General features: G+C 43.4%; 1 protein-coding gene and 1 non-coding gene across 4 annotated transcripts in view; one reads left to right on the forward strand and one right to left on the reverse strand.

The window, feature by feature from the left end:
• GABRG3 (gamma-aminobutyric acid type A receptor subunit gamma3) overlaps positions 1-17,974 on the reverse strand; it is a 423,309-nt gene that overhangs the window by 220,689 nt on the left and 184,646 nt on the right. The window lies entirely within an intron of this gene.
• On the forward strand, positions 11,234-11,372 carry LOC119940459. The gene has a single exon (XR_005454935.1). It is a non-coding gene; the product is annotated as a small nucleolar RNA SNORA7 (small nucleolar RNA).

The following is a 17,974-nucleotide window of genomic DNA, read 5'->3' on the forward strand; positions in this document are numbered from 1 at the left end:
AAGAGAGTTCCATCAGAGAATTCTTTTCCGGACTTCACGTAACTTCTGCCCAATCAACAGGCAACTAATATTATTGACAAGAATCAGTGATAGTCATTCAGAAATCATTATAGAATCCTACACCCTCAAAGACGAACAAAGACAATAATGACGAATAGCTTAGAAAAGTCAGTAAACTGCCATGGACTGACAGGAAATCTGAAGAAGTAGCAGCATGGGCTAGTGGAAAGAGCATGACCCTGGGAGTCAGAGGACCTGGGTTCTAATCCTGGCTCCGCCATCTGCCTGCTGTGTGACCTTGGAGAAGTTGCTTCACTTCTCTGTCTGAGTTTTCTCAACTTTAAAATGGAGGTTTAATACTTGTTTTTCCTCCTACTTAGTCTGTGAGCCCCATATGGGACATGGAATGCGCCCATGAGTAACTTGTATCTATCCCAGTACTTAGAACATGCGCTTTACAAATTTCATGTAAAAAAACAAAGAAGACTGCCTCACTGAGGAAACTCTGAATACAAATGCCTGATGTTTTTCATTTGCTAAGGTACAAGGCCATTGAGTGCCTTTTGAAAATAGTGGCACTGGAGAGTCAGGGGTGATTTGACCAGAGGCCTAGAACCTTTTGTTTGGAGTTATGTGATTGGCAAAGACCATAGATTCAATTCCACTGGTGGCCAACATAAATACTTTTAGCAAAGCCCATCGAAATAACACATCACATCAACAATACAAATATTGTGGAAAAAAAAGTGCTGAAGCAGGGAGGCACATTTAATTTTTGAATCTTGAAAATGGTTTCCCTTTTAGTCTACTGGCCCAGCTCCAGGATGAGGAGAAGCAGTACTTCAGTGCACATAAGCAATTTAGCAAACTAGGTGTATTATAAAGACAGTTCCACTTCAGGGTCATCTCAAAGTGCTTTTAAGCATTCATTTTCGTCATGGATTGGAGCGTTCTTTGGGTGCACCATGTTTTTCACTTGGCATTTAGTGCACATAGCTTTGTCAGGTAATATGCTTTTAGTTTTACTCAAATGGAATAGAGTTGTCAGCCTAGCCTCAATCTTTTTATCAGTATGTGGCCAATGAATTCAGCACATAGAAGGGTCACACATTACCAGTTGCTGATATTCAGTCACTGTGAATGCAGAAGTATATGCCCTGCTGAAGGGGCCTTTGCTATTCTTACAAAATGTGAGCTTGATTCTTCCCTGATTTTTACCCCTTTCTCATTTTAATGAGACAGAACAACTATATGACAGACTGGATTTCACTGGGGAGAATGGGGAAAGTTACTTTCGCTCCACTCCTGTCTCTTGCTAAGGCCTTCAGTACGGAAGCAATGCTTAGTACAGTGCTCAGCCCACAGTAAGCGCTCAGTAATACGGCTGAATGACTGGAAGCAACATGGGCTAGTGGGTAGAACACAGGATGGTGAATCAGAGGACCCAGGTTCTAATTACAGCTCCACAATTTCCTGTTGTGTGACTTTTGCTTGTCTGAGGTTCATTTCCTCATCAGTAAAATGAGGATGAAATACCTGTTCGCCTTCCTCCTTAGACTGTGTCTGACTTGATTATCTTGTATTTTCCCCAGTTCTTAGTACAGCTCTTGGCACATAGTAAGTGCTTAACAAATACAATTATTATTATTATAATTGTTAACACTTCCCAGGGAAACACCTTTGGCACATCTCTCCCCAGGATTCAAGATGAGATCATTGCAATGTAGATTTGAGAGAACTGGAACCCTCCTCTTAGCAATTTCATCACATTTCCAGAGAGGTTCATTCAACTGTACTTATTGAGTGCTCACTGTGAGAAGAGTAATGTACTTAGTGCTTGGGAGAATACAAAACAACAATAAACAGACACATTCCCTGCCCACAATGAGCTTAGGGTCTACAAGATGAATTTACAGTCTAATGGTGATTATCTTGTACCTAACAAGCACTTATCAGTGTGCTTGGCACATACTAGGTGCTTAACAAATAGCATAAGTGAAAAGACAGTCGGCTAGTTCTATGTAACCAGGACAAAATTTCCAGAGAGTTTTCAGGGCAAGATAGCTTTAGCATTTAGGTACATCTGAGTTGCATTTGGTATTCCTGTGAAGATGTAATTGTGATATTGTTCACTTCAAAGAACAATTAGTGCTGAGGTATGAGTTGATCAGAATCAATGAACTAATTAAACATTACACATAAATAAAGGAGTAGGTTCCAAACCAATCTGTGCTTCTTTGTTTTACTCAAGACCCCTCAGTTTTTCATCCCAAGCAACAAGATTGGCTCTTAGTGGATCCTCAAATCTGGAGAAATGGAATCCCAGGAATTTTCCTTTCCAAGTTGCTGGTTGAGAAGGAGGGCACCCCATTTTACTTTAGGGTAGCTTCAATGGCTTTCGGATTTCCATATTCAGGTGAAAGGGATGTTATTTTCCTCTCAATTATGGAAAATAGCCATGAATTCTTCCCAGGATTAGACATTGTTCATGCCAAAGTCTGGACCAAGATTATTTTGGAAAATGTAGAACTAAGAGAAGAGATTGGTTCCACTGACTTTCAATAACCTTCCTGTCTCTGTGTTGGACTGTTCTTTGGCTCATGTAGCACATAAATCCTATTTCATATAAGGTGGTTTACTGTCAATTATTTGTATTTAAAGATATGAAAAACATCTTTCATTGAAGTACAAAGCATCTATTTTCCTCAATTCCAGAGGCAGAGACAGAAAGGAAGAGGATTTACATTAGTCAAATGCAAAAGCAGAACTACTCAGAACATTATGGCTAATTGATTGAAGGAATTGGAATGTAATTACCCTTTAATCTCGGCCCACAGTCTGGGGGAAGAAAGAGGCGGCAGAGTCCTGCGGAGTGCTGGGAGTTCAGATATTTAGGGACTGACAGATTAGTAAAGCATAATCTGAGTGTTAAAGCCAACCATTGAACGGTACGAATATGGAGGGTTTAGAAAAGTTAATTAAATCAAGAGACTCCAATTACCATTGGAAGCAGGGGACAAGAGAATGAAATGAAGGATCTACAGAAAGCTGTACTAGGGATCTTTAGCAAGAAGAAGTGAATCTAGGTCAGCAACTATCAGTTTTCCTACCCAGAGACCATGGCTACATGGGGGCAAACAGGATCCCTGGAACTTGTCACTGCGGAGATGGTGACCTCTGGGGTCAAGAAACATATGGGCAGGAGGATGATGAATCCAAAGAATTTATCAAGAATTTACATGGCTCTGAGGATTCCACATGAACGACCCAAACTTCTGTCCTCCCAAAGATATTTTTGGATGCAGGGTTAGGTTTAGACACCTCAACAGCAAACGGGTTATGTTTTTGGTGTCTCCCCTGCTAGCCCAGTGAAATTCTCCTCATTGGATGTGAATTCCCCAAAAACAATGGATGGTTTGATGGCAATAGATCATGTGCAGATTGGAGCACAGGCAAGGCTAGTTAAAAGCATTGGAAGACCTTCTCCCCTCCTCTACTCCCCATGCTCAGGGGCATGAAAAGCAACATTCCTTGGAGGTCTGTCTGAAAACCTTTTTTCCAGGGAACATATCATCATCATCATCATGATCACCATCTTCATCACTGTCATTATATTTCTTAAGCACCTACAGTGTGTCAAGTCCTGTTTGAATCGCTGGGGTAGATACAAGTTAATCAGGCTGGACATAGTCACTGTCCCACATGGGACCCCCAGTTTATGCAGAAGGGAGAACAGGTATTTAATCCCCATTTTACAGTTGAGAAAGTGGACAGAGAATTTAAGTGACTTGCCCAGGGTCACACAGCAGGCCAAGATTAGAACCCAGGTCCTCCTACTCCCAGGCTCACGCTCTTTCCACTAGCATTGAAGAAATACCATGATCATTATTATTATTTTTATTATTATTATCTGTACTCTTTGGGCATTTAGTATTCATCTCCTCTTGGACCCATAGCACTTATATGGGGTTTATAATAATTGAATTTATCTATAAATCCAATTAAATTAGACTATAGTTATGTCTGTCTCTCCTTCTAGACTGTATGCTGGCTCGTTCATTCAATCAATCATATTAAAAGCTTACTGTGTGCAGAGCACTGTACTACGCACTTGGAAAGTACAATTCAGCAACAGAGACAATGCCTGCCCACAACGGGCTCATAGTCTAGAAGGGAGGAGACAGACATCAAAACAAGAAAACAGGCATCAGTAGCATCAATGCAAATAAATAGAATTATAGATATATACACATCATTAATAAAAATAAATAGAATTATAATTATAAATACATACATATATTCACAAGTGCTGTGGGGCCGGGGGGGGGTGGTGTAGAGTAAAGGGAGTGCGTTGTGGTGATGGGGAGGGGAAGCAGAGGAAAAGGGGGATTTAGGCCGGGGCTTAGTCCTGGAGGAGGCGAGCTTTCAGTAGTGTGAAGTGTGCTAGTTTGGCGGATGGGAGGTGGGAGGGCATTCCGGGACAGAGGTAGGACGTGGGCCAGAGGCCGACAGCGGGACAGGTGAGAACGAAGCACAGTGAGAAAGCACCAGAGGAGCAGAGTGTGTGGGCCGGGCTGTAGGAGGCAAGAAAGGAGGTGAGATAGGAAGGGGCATGGAGAGCTTTGAAGCCAATAGTGAGGAGTTTTTGCTTGGTATGGAGATTGATAGGCAACCACTGGAGACTTTTGAGGAGGGGGGTGACCTACCCAGAACATTTCTGAAGAAAGATAATCTGGGCAGCAGAGTGAATTGTAGACTGAAGGGGCGAGAGACAGGAGGTTGGGAGATCAGAAAGGATGCTGATGCAGTAATTCAGTTGGGCTATGATGAGTGATTGTATTATCATGGTAGTTTGAATGGAGAGGAAGGGGCAGATCTTGGCGGTGTTGTGAGGTGAGACTGGCAGGTTTTGGTGACAGATCTGATATGTGGGGTGAATGAGAGAACGGAGTCAAGAATGACACCAAGGTTGCGGGCTTGTGAGATGAGAAGGCAGGTAGTTCCGTCCACAGTGATGGGAAAGTCAGGGAGAGGATAGGGTTTGGTGGGGAAGATAAGGAGCTCAGTCTTGGACATTTTGAGTTTTATCTGGTGGGAGGACATCCAAGTGGAGATGTCCTGAAGGCAGGAGGAGAGGCAAGCCTGGAGGGAGGGAGAGAGAACAGGGGAGGAGTTGTAGATTTAGGTATCATCCACCTAGAGATGATAGTTGAAGCCGTGGGAAGGAATGAGTTCGTTGTGGGCAGGATGAGTATCTACCGACAATGTTGTAGTGTATTCTCCCTAACACTAAGTACAGTGTTCTGCAAAGAGTAAACTTTCAATAAATGCCATTGATTGATTGAATGATGCCGATGTACTTCCCAAGCGCTTAGTACAGTAAACGCTCAATAAATACCATTGAATGAATGAATGATTCATCATTTCCCTTTCATTAACTGAAGGCCCTAAAGGTCCCAACTGGCAGTGTTCTAATAAATGAAGATTTCTTGAGAAACCGATCAAAAAATGGGGAATCAGGAGACCGAGGTTATAATCCCTCCTCTGCCACTTGCCTGCTGGGTGAGCTGGGCAAGTTGCCCAACTTCTATGTATCTCAATTTCCAGATCTTTAAATTGGAGACCAGATTCATGTTCTCCCTCCCTCTCAGACTGTGATACCCTTGTGGGCCAGGGACTATGCCCAGACTAATTATATTATAAACCTTTAACAAATACTAAGCTTACTCTTTCCATTTGAGCAAGTAATGATTGAAGAAAAATCTATACCCCTTCCTAAGTGATTAAAGTCAGATTTTTTATTAATGGTATTTGTTAAGAACTTACTCCGTGTCAAACAGTTCTAGGCACTGGGATAGATACAAGTTAATTAGGTTGGACAGAGTCCCTGTTGCTCATGAAGGTCAGTCTAAGTAGGAGGGAGAACAGGAGAATTGAGGCAACAATAACAATAATAATTATAATATTCACCTTGGAATAAGAACCCCGCTCTTAAGATGCGTGATGTCAGTCTCTTTTTCTTTGACCTCTTATGTAACTGCTTACTGAAGCTGGATTTCACATATTAGAAGAAATCACCCTTTGTGGCAAAGCAAACAGGATGTTCATAGTTACCAATGAAATAAAGCACCATCTTTCCGAGCTGGTATCCAACTCCTCCTGAGGCCAGGAAAGCAATATGGCCTAGAGGACAGAGCAAACACTGGGATCAGGAAACCTGGGTTCCAGTTCCAGCTTTGCCACTTGGCTGCTGGGTGATCTCTCTGTGCCTCAGTTTCCTCACCTGTAAAATGGGCATTGAAAGCTCTGTTCTGCCTCCTCCTTAGACTGGGAATCCCACATGGGACAGAGACTATATCCAATATGATTATCTTGTATCTACCACAGTGCTTGGACACAGAGTAAGAGATTATTGAATACCAAACACCACAACACAGCTGAGAAAGCAATGAGTTTGTTTTTCAAAGGTATTGATGGCCACTAGCACCTTCAAACAGACAGTAGTTTTCTCTTGTTTTTCCATTCATTTTATGAACTGTTTTTTTAATGTCTCATCCATCTGTCCTCACATAAACTCACATTGCTTTCTGGATAATCAGGTTTGTCAGACCTGAGAGAGATTTGGTGAAGATTTGCTTTTTCATAATTGGAGAATAATTTTCAACTGCAGTGGAAATTCTCTGCCAAATACCACCATGTCAGAGGAGGCCTGGATTGTGATTCCTTTTTGTAGTGAAGGAAAGGATGTTTTTTGCCATTTATGGAAGAGAATGTCAAATATCCTTAACATACACATGGCCCAGTTGCACTGGGAGTCATCATGTCCGTCAATCAATAGTATTTATTGAGCACTTACTCTGTGCAAAGCAATGTGTAAAGCAATCGAGAGAGCACAATATAATCAGTCCTAATGATCCCCACCCTCAAAGGCTGTACATTCTAGTTGGGGAAACAGGCATTAAAATAAATTACCGATAAGGGGAAGAAACCGAGTATAAAAATGGGGTTCTAAGTGTAGTGGGAGGAGTGAATGGAACATTTTACTAATTACTTACAGGGTATGGGCTCAAGTACAAGTAAATAGGTGATGCTAGAGGGAGGGAAATAGAGTGGGGACAGGAGAAATTAACACAGATATTTGCAAGCCCATATGTAGTCATCTTTCACGGCCTCCAAAATGCTTTTTTAAATTGGCATTTGGCAAGTACTTACTGTGTGCCAGGCACTGTACTAAGCGCTGGTGTAGATACAAGCTAATCAGTTTGGACCCATGCATAACCCACCTTGGGGCTCACAGTCTTAATCCCCATTTTACAGATGCGGTAACTGAGGCACAGAGAAGCTAAGTGACTTGCCCAAGGTCACACAGCAGACATGTGGCAGAGCCAGAATTTGTACTTAGGTCCTCTTACTTCCCGGCCCGTTCTCTTTTTACTAGGCTACCTAGCTTTACTATGCATAGATCCAATTGTCAGGTAGAATCTAGTGGAAAATGAAGAAAAGGAGGGCACTGGGAAAAAGATAGGAAGATTGCCTCCTATCAACTATCATTCTATCTAAGGACAGATTCAGAAATCAAAAATAAGCAAATGAATTGCCCGAGGTTCATTCTGGGTCTGACCCAGGATAGTGAGGCTCCAGGCTTTATGTAAGACTCTGAGAAGAGTGAGGGGATAGAAGCAGGAGTGCAGAGGCCCAGGGAAGGTTTCCTAGGACAGGCATAAAGGTTGTAATCTTTAGGGTCAGTCAGGTAAGTGTGACAAAGGACAAATAAGGCACAATTAAGGAGGGGAGGCAGAAGAGGGCATCAGCCTCCTTTCTGACCTCCCAACCTTCTGCCTCTCCCCTCTTCAGGCCATACTTCACTCCGCTGCCTGGATTATCTTTCTACAGAATCATTAGGGGCGTGTGACCTCCGCTCCTCAAAAATCCCCAGTGGTTGCCTACCCACCTCCATATCAAAAAACAAAAAACTCCTCAGTATTGTCTTTAAAGCTCTCCATCATCTTGCCCCTTCCTATCTCACCTCCCTTCTCTCCTTCTAAATCCCAGCCTACAGACTCCACTCCTCTGGTGCTAACCTTCTCGCTGGCCCTCCAACTTGCCTGTCTTGCCGCCATCCCCTGGCCCACATCTTACTTCTGGCCTGGAATGCTTTCCCTCTTCAAATCCACCAAATAATTGCTCTTCCACCTTCAAAGCCCTACTGAAGGCACACCTTCTCCAATAGGCCTTCCCAGACTAAGCTTCCTTTTCCTCAGCTCCCCCTCCATTCCCCGTCACCTCGACTAGCTCTCTTTTCTCTACCCCCACACCCCAAAGCATTTATGTATATATGTGCATATCTATAATTCTATTTATAGTGATGCCTGTTTACTTGTTTTGAGGTCTGCCTCCCTCCCTCAAGACTGTAGGCCTGTTGTGGGCAGGAATTTTCTCTCTATCGCTGTACTGTACTTTCCAAGTGCTTAGTACAGTGCTCTGTACACAGTAAGTGCTCAATAAATACGACTGAATGAATGAATGAAAGGGGGGGGAGAAGGGGTGGAGAAAAGAGAGGCAGTGGGACCTTTGGCCAGGGGCGACCGTGGAAGGGGTCATAGTCAATCAATCGTATTTCTTGAGCGCTTACCGTGTGCAGAGCACTGTACTAAGTGCTTGCCCAAAGTAGAACCACCCGCCTTCAACTCCTGCACCCCCCTTCCTCAGCTCCGGGCTGCTGTCTCTTCTTCCATGCAGAGTCATGGAGCCATGAAGCCACGGGTTGGAAAGTTAGCAGGCTCTTTACTGGGGAGGCATTGCAGACCCTAGTGAAGAAGTTGGATCTGTAACACTGGTCAGAGCTCTCTCTCTCTCCCCCCGTCTCCCCATCTCTGTCTCTTTCTCTATTCAATAGATCAGACCAGAAATTTCTTCACCGCACCTGGAATATTTTTGAGTGCTGTTGTCTCATCTCATTACCATGTGTGCTCCATAGGGACCTAAATTAGAGAGTGCAAAGTAACAGAATATTGGATTTTCTATTATGTAGTCAGTATTTTATTCAGTTTTATGGGATCACTGGTCTGTGACTACTACAGTGATAAATACAAATGGAGCTCACATCAACTGCTAGGATTTGTTTTCAGATTTAGATTCGTGAGAGTCTTCCTGTCTTAACTTGATGTGATAGCTCACCGACTAAAACACAGGGCTGCCTCTTCACATTGCTTGAATAATACATTCTATCTGGGGACCAGTGCTTATTTTGAGCTCCCTGAAAGTAGATTCACTTGCACAGTATAACCATTTAATTCCAACATCTTTTCCATGTGGGCAGGGAACGTGTCTATCGACTCTTTTTCTTGAACTCTCCCAAGCTCTTAGGATAGAGCTCTATACACACAGTAAGAGCTCTATAAATATGATTGATTGTGGTTGATTCTCTACCATATAGATTCCGCACTTAATTTTTTTTTCTCTCCCAGACAACGCTAACTATTGACTATCCACTGACTTCTATAAATCAGCTGGTCATTGTTTTATAAACCCTCTTTTGTATACATGATGTGTTTTTTTCATATATCCAATGCACAAAGCTTAATATAAGGACAAAGTTAGATCATCCACCAGAAAGGGAGACCCAGAATATGTTGGATAATAGGCCCTTGAAATTCACAACTAACACCTAGTACTTACTTTTGCAAAATTTTATCCTCAGACAATAAAGAATATTTATTGGGCACCTACTATGTGCATATAACTGTAGTAAGTGCCCAGGTGAGTATGATAGAGGCAAACAATTCCTGTCTTCAAAATATCTACCCTCTAATGGGAGAGAAAATCTATAAATACTTTTTAGTTAGGAGGAAAATGGGAATGAGGGGATGGATAAGTGAAAAACAAATTCCTAAACCGTAAAGTATATAAGTCAGGAGAAGCATGTCCTAGTGGAAAGAGCATGGGCATGGAGTCAGAAGGACTTAGTTTCTAATCCCTGTTTCACCATTTCTTTGCTGTGTGACCTTGGGCAAGTCACTTAACTTCTCTGTGCCTCAGTTTCCTTTTCTATAAAATGGGGGTTAAAACTGTGAGCCCCTTTTGAGGCATGGACTTTGTCCAACCTAATTAGCTTGTGTCTAGTTTGTAGCCTCTAATCTTGGAGTTATCTGTGACTCATCTCTCTGGTTCAAATCCACATATTTTATCTATCACTAAACCCTGTAGGATCAATCTTCACAACATTATTAAAATCCACCCTTTCCTCTCCATTCAAGCTGCTACTATTTTCATCCAAGCATTTATCCTCCCCTGCTTTGATTAATGCATCAGCCTCCTTGCTGACCTCCCTGCCTCCTGTCTCTCCCCTCTCCAGTCCCTACTTCACTCTGCTGCCCAGATCATTTTTCTACAAAACCATTCATTCCATGTCTCCCCACTCCTCAAGAACAGCCAGGGGTTGCCCATCCAATTCTGCATCAAACAAAACTCCTTACCATCAGTTTCGAATCATTCAATCAACTTGCCCCCTCCTATCTCGCCTTGGTGCTCTCCTATTACAACCCAGCCCAAACATTTCACTCCTTTAATACCGACCTACTCACTGTACCTCAGTCTTTTCTATTTCACCACTGACCTCTTGCCCTTTTTCTGTCTGTGGCCTGGAACTCCCTTCCCCTTCATCTCCAACAGGTAATTGCTCTCCCCACCATAAAAGCCTTATGGAAGGTACATCTCTTCCCAAAGGTCTTCCCAAACTAAGCCCACATTTCCTCTTTTCCCACTCCCTTCTGTATCACCCTGATGTGCTTCCTTTATTCACTCAGCCCCACAGCACTTATTTACATATCCAAAATGTATTTATTTATACTAATATCTGTCCCCCCTCTAAACTGTAAGCTTGTCCCAGAGGGAATCCCTCCATTTACACCATGGCTCCCTCTACTTATCACCCAATCTCCCTCTGCCATTCCTCTCCAATCTCCTTGAGAGAGTTGTCTACACCTGCTATCCCCACTTCCTCTCCTCCAATTCTTTCCTTGACCCCCACAATCTGGCTTCAGTCTCCGTCGCTCCGTGGAACTCTCCCTTTCTAAGATCACCAATGACCTCCTTACCAAATACAGTGACCTCTACTCTGTTGTAATTCTCCTCAACCTCTCAGCTGCAATGGACATTGTGGGCCACCCCCTTCTCCTGGAAACTTTATCTAACTTTGGCTTTGCTGACATTGTCCTCTCCTAGTTTTCCTATTCCTCTCTCAGGGTCACACCTGGAGAGTTTCCAGTACTTTACCAGTCTCGGGCTATGGGAGGGAGAGTTAAGCAGAGGCCTACCCATTCCATTCCTAGCTTGGGCAGTGGCTAGCGAGTGGCAGACAATCTGCTACAAGTCAAAACTCACCCATGCTGGGCAGCAGCAGCAGGGGAGGGAGCTGAAGGCAGAGATTCGAGTTTACTGCACAGAAGGCGGCAATGGGAAACCACTTCCTTACTTTTACCAAGAAAACTCTAGGGATACGCTACCAGAACGATTGCAGATGGAGAGCAGGGCGTCTGGGAGAGACTTGTCCGTGGTGTCGCTACAGGTCCGAAACGACTCGACGGCACAAGACAAGTTCCCCTATTTCTCTGGCTCCTCCTTCTCAGTCTCTTTTGTGGGCTTCTACTCTGTCCTGCCCCCAAACTGTGGTAGTCCCCCTAGGTTCAGCTCCAAGTCCTGAGCTACAGCAGCTGATCCGTAGACCCAGTGGGCTGTGGCAAGTTCCTCCAGTAGGGGGCGACTCAGCTTCCAGCTGGGGCCGAGTCCACAAGTTCTGAGCAGCGCTTACTCTGTGCCAAGCACTGTTCTATGCGCTGGGGTAGATATAAGGTAATCAGGTTGTCCCACGTGGGGCACACAGTCCTAATCCCCATTTTACAGATGAGGTAACTGAAGCACAAAGAAGTTAAGTGACTTACCCAAGGTCACACAGAAGACAAGTGGCGGAGATGGGATTAGAACCCACAGCCTCTAACTCCCAGGCCCGTTTTCTTTCCACTAAGCCTTGCTGCTTCCCTGATTAAAGCATCTGACCGTCCTTGTTTTTTCGTCGGGTCTGGGTTCCGGTGTGCGAAGAGCATTTGTGGGGTGGGGGAGAGTTGGTGATTCCTCTCTCCTCCAGATCTGTTTTCAATGCATGGATGGAGGGAGGGGAGGGGGATATGAAGGTGTCCCTTCCCTTAGGGGAGGGAAGGAGATGGGGGGGCAGCAGGGGGGTTGCTCATTTTTCAGGCATTCATTCATTCACGCTGGGAAACAGTGTGGCTCAGTGGAAAGAGCCCAGGCTTTGGAGTCAGAGGTCATGGGTTCAAATCCCAGCTCTGCCAGTTTTCAGCTGTGTGACTTCGGGCAAGTCACTTCACATCTCTGGGCCTCAGTTACCTCATCTAGAAAATGGGGATGAAGATTGTGAGCCCCCCGTGGGACAACCTGATCACCTTGTATTCCCCCACGCTTAGAACAGTGCTTGGCACATAGTAAGTGCTTAACAAATACCATTATTATTATTATTGTTATTCATTCAATCATATTTATTGAGTGCTTACTGCGTGCAGTACTAAGCTTACTAAGTGCTTGGGAAGTACAAGTAGGCAACATATAGAGATGGTCCCTACTCACACGCAGAGGGCAACCGTTCCCTCAGTCATGATCCCAGGCCTCTGAGGTGAGGGAAGGGGCTGGAGAGCTCAGTGTCCCTTACCTCTGTGTTGATCCTAGGCCCCCTGTGATGTGGAGAGGAGCTTGGGGGGTGATGGATAACCTCCTCTGTCTCAGTTTTTGGCCCGTGGCTTGCCTAATGGTCACTGGGCTGATCAGTGGCCCTTCCTTCTGCGCAATCTTGGTGGAGGGGGTAGGGCGGAAAGGGTAGAGACCCTCCCTTGGATAATAATAATAATAATGATGGCATTTATTAGGCACTTACTATGTGCAAAGCACTGTTCTAAGCACTGGGGAGGTTACAAGGTGATCAGGTTGCCCCACGGGGGCTCACAGTCTTCATCCCCATTTTACAGATGAGGGAACTGAGGCCCAGAGAAGTTAAGTGACTTGCCCAAGGTCACACAGCTGACAATTGGTGGAGCCGGGATTTGAACCCATGACCTCTGATTCCAAAGCCCGTGCTCTTTCCACTGAGCCACACTGCTTTGATTCAGCTTTTTTTTGTTTGTTTGTCCCTTGGTTTGCTGAGTGGGCGCTAAGTGGAAGATTTACAATCAACAATCCATATTAGCAGAGACTGCTAAAAATTATCCCTTAATTACGTTACCTAGGCAACCCACTGACCAACAATGCAATGGTAAACAAGTAAATCAGAATTCTGATTCAAGGAGGAGAGAGGTTTTTTTTTTTTTGCTTTGTTTTGTTTTAACGGTATTTGTCAAGCATTGTTCCATGTGCTGGGAGAGATTCAAGTAAATCAAGTCAGACACAGTCCCTGTCCCACATGAGGCTTACAGTCTATGTGAGGTGGTCAAAGTGTGCAGTGGAAATGCACTATTAGCCTCCAGAGGAATGTTCTACACTGTAAGCTCATTGTGGGCACTTAGTACAGTACACTATACACAGTATGTGCTCAATAAATACCACTGTTCGATTGATTGAAAGAAATGTTTTAACAACTTCAATCGTATGTATTGAGCGCTTACTGTGTGCAGAACACTGTACTAAGCCCTTGGAAAGTACAGTTCAGCGATAGAGACAATCCCTGCCCAAAATGGGCTTACAGTCTAGAAGGGGGGAGACAGACATCAAAGCAATTAAACAGGCATCAATAGCATCGAACCTTGGACAATACTGTCTCCCAGCACTGGTCAATTGCTAAGGACAGACCAGCAGAACATATTGCTACCAAGAAAGGAAGGCTCTTTTCAAACAAAACCTTCGTTAGCACCAAGACATAAGGAGTAAAAAGAGAAAGGAGTGCCAAGCATTGCAAGCATTAAACATGACCGTAAGCATGACAATGCCACAAGGGACAAGCGTTTTGTGGGCACAATAAGAATGGAACTTTGGGTCTTGCCTTGCCTGCCACAAATGCACTCAAAGGTGAGTTTCAGCAGCAGTGATGTCTTCTCTGAATAACGTGGACATTTATATTAGCCTCCAGGGCATTTTAAAAGTCTGAAGAGCTCTCCCACCTTCTCCAGGACTGTAAGAAGTAGAGTTGCCACAAACGCCACATTCATTCTTGGGCAGTTTCAGCAGTGTGACTCAGAAACTCTCCTCCATATCAAATGGCAAGACCTAATCAAAAACATCAAAGCTCTAGAGCAAAGTCCATCTCCCAGCACTGGAGATATGCACAGCACCACTGCATGATGCTTGTGAGGAGTACGGATTACTAAAATATCCAAGCAGCTGCTGTATGATGAACTGAAATTGGAAGCCACAGGCAAGAAGGGCAGAGGACATGTTTTAAGGACAGTAAACTAAGACCTTGCTTGGACAGGACAGAATCTTGGGTGAAACTTGGAAGTCAAATGCTGCAGAAAGACCAGCATGACACTCTGTAATGCAGAAGCAGCATTATAAAGGACAGCCTTTATGTGTGTACAGTAAGATTAGGAATGCAGGCCTTGCTTAGCCTTTCCAATCCAGAGGTAAATTTCAGGGTCAGTGATGTCCTAATTGAGCATGAAGGACAACAATATCAGTTGCCCATGAGGATTTTTTTGCCAGCAAAATTTCCTTCTCAAAACACCTTTCTTCCTGGGCAGACCTGAGTCATGCCCAACAAGTCCCTATTTCTCAAACCTAGAATTGAACTAAGACTCCTGGATCTCTGAGATGATTCTTCTCCTCTCACAGACTATGAAGAACAAGTGCTGGAAGGAATAGGGCAACGTACCTGACATTCACCACGCACTGCCTCTAATTAGTTGAGAAAATGGAAGAAAGGAATCCCTTTCATTTTGCAGAGATGATCTCCTCCTGCCTGTCTGCAGCATTATTATCCCAATCAATGCCCTATTAGCTTTCTCCACCAGACCTTGAATTGCTGCTCTTGTCCACCTAATCAGAAAGTACACTGACCTAATCTACTTTCTCTAACTTCCTGGGGGTGAAGAACAGCATGGAACATTGTAGCTGCTGTTCCATCCCAAGCAAAAAGAATCATTTTCCTGCCTTTTAACAGTCATCAGGACTCCTCTTGGTTTTCCTTCACTGGCTTGACTCAGACTCTTTTGTCCACCAGCTCAACCTCCAAGGTTTGCCGTATCAGCCGTTAGTCATTCCATCAGTGCTATTTATTGAGCACTTACTGTGACAGAGTACTGTACTAACCAGTCAACCACCCCATTGTGTCCGGAACTAACTTGGCCCCCAGGCCAGCCTTGAGCTTGGATTCATTCAATCATTCAGTCATTATTTATTGAGCATTTACTGTGGGCAGAGTACTGTACTAGGCGCTTGGCTGTACTATTTCTGAAGTACCTTGAAGAGGATAAGGGAGGGGCTCAAAATGTGGACAGTCAAATTACCTTGCTCTGACCACTGTGCTTAAAAAAGTTGCTTAAATAGCCTGGAGAAGAAGCTTAATTCTTGAGTTCAGTATGCGTCCCTGTACACACTTAGTTGGCCTGTATATGAGGGAAGAGGGGAAGAGGAATTCCTCCCCCCAATATATCTAGTTATTGTTTGCATTTGAAGAAGACACCACTGACACTTGCACTTTGATTTGCATCCTTTATTTATCCCTTCCTCAGGCCCACAGTTCTACTGTATATATCCTTAATTTATCGATTGATATTAATGTCTGTCTCCCCATTTAGATTCTAAGCTCATTGTGGGCAGGCAATGTGTCTTCCAACTCTGTTATATCATACTCTCCAAAACTCACCCATGCTGGGCAGCAGCGGCACGGGAGAGAGTCGAGGGAGGAGACTTGAGTTTAGTGCGTGGAAGGCGGCAATGGTAAACCACTTCCAAATTTTTACCGAGAAAACTCTGTGGATCCATTCCTAGGAACCATGGCAGATGGACGTGGGGCATTCTGGGAGAGGTTTGTCCATGGTGTCACTCTGGGTCAGAGACGATTTGATGGCACAAGACAAGACAAGACTGAGTTGTTTAGTGCAGATCTCTAAGCACAGTAAGCACTCAATAAATACAATTCACTGACTGGAAGTTAAGTTCACCTAATAGTGTGTATATGGCTGAAAAGGTCAATGTGGGGTCCACAGCTTATTGGGCACACAAAAAGGTGCTTCCTTGATGTGGTGTTGCAACACACACAAATACACACACACAGAGACACACACACACACTCTTACGTACATATTTTAAACTCTGTTGCTTCCCCTACTTGTAATTTATTCCCCTGCTATATTATCAGTCAATCGTATTTATTGAGCGCTTACTGTGTGCAGAGCACTGTAGTAAGCACTTGGGAAGTACAAGTTGGCAACATATAGAGACAGTCCCTACCCAACAGTGGGCTCACAGTTTAGAAGACTGTATTAGCTATATAATATATATATATATATATTAGCTATATAATATATATTATATATTATTAGATAGCTATATTATGAGCTCTTTGAGCGCAGGGATCATGTCTGATATATGTTCCTTATTTCCTACTACCATCAAAACATGTCTACTCGGGTGTCCCACCGACAAGAGCCCTATGAGAGTTAACCACTCTCCCATTTCCCCCACCAACCAACCACTCATTTACCTCCTAGATAACTCTCAACACATTTCCCAAATGCCCACTCTCGTACTCCCTACAACCAAGGTGAATTATCAAAATTAGCCCACCATTTCTGTAATTTAGAACACTTTCAACAAAGGCATGATCCCTACCAATCTCCATCTTCTCTTTCTTCCCTGCACAATCACCCCCATTGCTTTCTATGTTGTGACAATCTCCCTTTTCTCAGACAATGTGGTCAATCCACTTTTTGATCTAAAAACAACTGATGGAAAAACAGAGGACTGGAAATGTTCTCTTTCCTATTTTGGAAAATCCATCATACAACAGCAACATCTGAATTTGACTGAAACTGATTCACACTTCATTTCTCCTCCTGACACAGTCATTGTTGAGTATGGTAGTCTAGTTTATTTACTGCTCAAGAAAGATATAGCTTTCCCTTTTGATTTCCTCAGCAGCCACATGAATGGATCATTCCGGACAACAGTCATTCATTCAATTGTATTTATTGAGTGCTTACTGTGTGCATCCATTTAGTGTTCTAGAACTTCTTCTCTAATGTAATCCAAGTGGTTATTTCTTACAAGTTTCTTTCCAATGTTGCTGCTATTTCTGTAGACTTAATTCTGTTATTGGTGAAGAAATGCTTCAGTTTCTCATGAATTCTTACTCTGAGTAATATGGCTTTAAAAAGTTTGCACAAGATTGGATCTCCCTAAGTGACTCTGAATAGATTTATATAGCATTTGCTGTCAAATATTATGAGTGATTATACCCTCTAGATGTTTTAATAGGTGCATTCAATTCCAATTTCATTGAGGGTTTTGAAACAACGTGAAATTCCACTGAGTCAAACATTTTCTTGTTTGTCACTGAATATGAAATAAACTGGGATTTCATATCCTTGGCAATTTTCAACTGGCTGGTGGAGGGACAGAGGATGTGGTCAATATTTTATTATCTTTAGTGTTATGTGTATCGTTCTCCGTTGAAATTCAGCTTGAAGCAATTCTTTATGTGATTCAGTGTGAGTTGGGTGAAGAGTTTGTGCATTATTGAGACTTACTGGATAGTAATTTCAAGGTCTTCAGAAACTACTTTTTCATCAACATGGTTTTTTCTAATTCAACTGGTATATGTTGGTTCAATATGGAATGGTTTTGTCAGAATGTATAATAGGGGCATGCTTCCTCCTTTCAGATACACTGTCCGTATCTGTGCCTCAGTTTTCTCATTTGTAAAATTGAGATTTAATACCTGTTCTTACATCCTCTTAGACTGTGAGCAAGTAGG

The sequence above is a fragment of the Tachyglossus aculeatus genome, chromosome 18, assembly GCF_015852505.1.
Source record: "Tachyglossus aculeatus isolate mTacAcu1 chromosome 18, mTacAcu1.pri, whole genome shotgun sequence".
Lineage (NCBI taxonomy): Eukaryota > Metazoa > Chordata > Mammalia > Monotremata > Tachyglossidae > Tachyglossus > Tachyglossus aculeatus.